Source organism: Carassius gibelio, chromosome B19, assembly GCF_023724105.1.
Source record: "Carassius gibelio isolate Cgi1373 ecotype wild population from Czech Republic chromosome B19, carGib1.2-hapl.c, whole genome shotgun sequence".
NCBI lineage: Eukaryota > Metazoa > Chordata > Actinopteri > Cypriniformes > Cyprinidae > Carassius > Carassius gibelio.
In genome coordinates this window covers 2,298,691-2,301,510 of record NC_068414.1, presented here as the reverse complement: position 1 = coordinate 2,301,510, position 2,820 = coordinate 2,298,691, and the positions used below count along the sequence as shown (strand labels likewise).

General features: G+C 48.1%; 1 non-coding gene across 1 annotated transcript; it reads left to right on the top strand.

Moving 5' to 3' along the window:
• Positions 1 to 1,701: 1,701 nt before the first annotated feature.
• LOC127980533 (U5 spliceosomal RNA) lies at positions 1,702 to 1,816 on the top strand. The gene has a single exon (XR_008159552.1). It is a non-coding gene; the product is annotated as a U5 spliceosomal RNA (small nuclear RNA).
• The last annotated feature ends 1,004 nt before the right edge of the window (positions 1,817 to 2,820 follow it).

The following is a 2,820-nucleotide window of genomic DNA, read 5'->3' as shown; positions in this document are numbered from 1 at the left end:
AGAAACCAGGCTCAATCGGGGAGACAGTTCTCCCCTTGTCAGACGAAACAGGTAGATCAGCTCCAGGCTGCAGGAATGTCAGACTGTGCAGAAGAATCATCTGTTTCCTGTGGTCTTGTCCAGGTGGTCTTTACAGGGGATTTGTATCTGCGGCTCATCTAGTTGTCACGGTCTCCGCTGTGTTTCTGGGCCATAGAGGTCCTTTCTAGGTGTTGATCCACCATCTTCTCTGTATACGGACTGGATCCGGGTGACTGAAGCGGATACAGACTGGATCTGGTGGCTACGGTGACCTCGGAATAAGGGATTTCTTTAAAAGACTTTTTTTTTCATATAAGATTTTATCCAACTTTTCAGATAGAGGCATGAGAAAGAGATTGCAATGATTGGGCTTTTGGTTATTATAGGCACTCTCTGCGTTTGACCACTTCGTGTTTATTTAGCCGGATGGGAAGGCAGCGCTTTCTTGTACGTGACGGGATGCAAATTCTTGAAGGCTCTCTTTAGTGACGGGTCCAAACAAAGATCTCATCTGCTCCTCTAGCCCTATCGGCGACTCGTGCACTTCGAGCCTTCTTAGTGACGGCGCAAGTTGCTGACTGCTGACTGCGTTGGTGGTATAGTGGTGAGCATAGCTGCCTTCCAAGCAGTTGACCCGGATTCGATTCCCGGCCAACGCATGTCCTTTGGCTCGGGCTGACGTCGAAGCAGAACTCCCTCTGTGACCTGTGCCTCCATCCAAAACTTTTGGATGGAATAATTTCGGATGGACCCATCATTAGCTGAAGTCGCATAACACTTGGAACACTACCCGTAGCAGGGGTCATTGTTTGGACTCTTTTTTTTTTTTTTTTAAATTGCGCTTTAAACAGAAAGTATTGCGTCAATGCAACTGAACAACATTAATTAGGAACACAGTGCGTCAAAAAGCAAAATGACAGTTAAAGGCATTTCGTTATTGAACTCTTTGATGACATCATTCAGCTAAGTTCAGTTTAAATAGTATCTGTGCAATAATTTGCAATCAAGTCAACGATATCGCTGTACATGAAGTGTCCCCAGCTCCGCCTGCCAGAAGCGACAGAGGCAAGAAACCAAAACTCGATCGGTGAAAGGATGGAGAAAAAACCCGGTGAGAAACCAGGCTCAATCGGGGAGACAGTTCTCCCCTTGTCAGACGAAACAGGTAGATCAGCTCCAGGCTGCAGGAATGTCAGACTGTGCAGAAGAATCATCTGTTTCCTGTGGTCTTGTCCAGGTGGTCTTTACAGGGGATTTGTATCTGCGGCTCATCTAGTTGTCACGGTCTCCGCTGTGTTTCTGGGCCATAGAGGTCCTTTCTAGGTGTTGATCCACCATCTTCTCTGGATACGGACTGGATCCGGGTGACTGAAGCGGATACAGACTGGATCTGGTGGCTACGGTGACCTCGGAATAAGGGATTTCTTTAAAAGACTTTTTTTTTCATATAAGATTTTATCCAACTTTTCAGATAGAGGCATGAGAAAGAGATTGCCTTGATTGGGCTTTTGGTTATTGGTGGACCGAGAGGACTTTTTTGAGTTTTACTCCTCCCTTTTGGAGTAGGGGGGGGGGGGTGCTGACGAAACACATGTGGGCAGGCATTGTCACCCTTGATGACCCTTGGCGAGCGTAGTAGTTTAACAGAGGCAGCGCACAGGCCCGAGGGTTTGGAGACACAGCTCGAGTTTCTCTTCATTGTCGCATAAATCTTTCGCCTTTTACTAAAGATTTCCGTGGAGGGGAACTTTTGCGAGTGACCTGTATTTTTGGGTGCTCTGCTCACAGCAGAGCTACATCGAAATGTCAAGAGCAGAATCAGTTTGACCGTCCGGCAGCATGCTGCGAGAGGGCTTGCCACTGGTCATTGTCTGAATAGGCACTCTCTGCGTTTGACCACTTCGTGTTTATTTAGCCGGATGGGAAGGCAGCGCTTTCTTGTACGTGACGGGATGCAAATTCTTGAAGGCTCTCTTTAGTGACGGGTCCAAACAAAGATCTCATCTGCTCCTCTAGCCCTATCGGCGACTCGTGCACTTCGAGCCTTCTTAGTGACGGCGCAAGTTGCTGACTGCTGACTGCGTTGGTGGTATAGTGGTGAGCATAGCTGCCTTCCAAGCAGTTGGAAAGAGCAGTGCGCATGTCCTTTGGCTCGGGCTGACGTCGAAGCAGAACTCCCTCTGTGACCTGTGCCTCCACCCAAAACTTTTGGATGGAATAATTTCGGATGGACCCATCATTAGCTGAAGTCGCATAACACTTGCAACACTACCCGTAGCAGGGGTCATTGTTTGGACTCTTTTTTTTTTTTTTTTTTTTTAATTGCGCTTTAAACAAAAAGTATTGTGTCAATGCAACTGAACAACATTTATTAGGAACACAGTGCGTCAATAAAGCTACTGACTTCCGCCTGCGTTGTTGGTATAGTGGTGAGCATAGCTGCCTTCCAAGCAGTTGACCCGCGTTCGATTCCCGGCCAACGCATGTCCTTTGGCTCGGGCTGACGTCGAAGCAGAACTCCTTCTGTGACCTGCGAATCCAACCAAACATTTTGGATGGATCATTCGGAAGACGAAAAGAACCAGCTCTCCCCGTCGGGGAATCGAACCCCGGTCTTCCGCGTGACAGGCGGAGATACTGTCCACTATACTAACGAGGAGCCGTGCATGCTGCCGTTTCTCCCCCAACTGACGGCACTGCACTGACATAACTAAACAATGCATGGCTTCTTCTGACGCAGACCCAGCCCTAGCACCGTAAAATTTCTGATGGACCCATCATTAGCTGAAGTCGCATAAC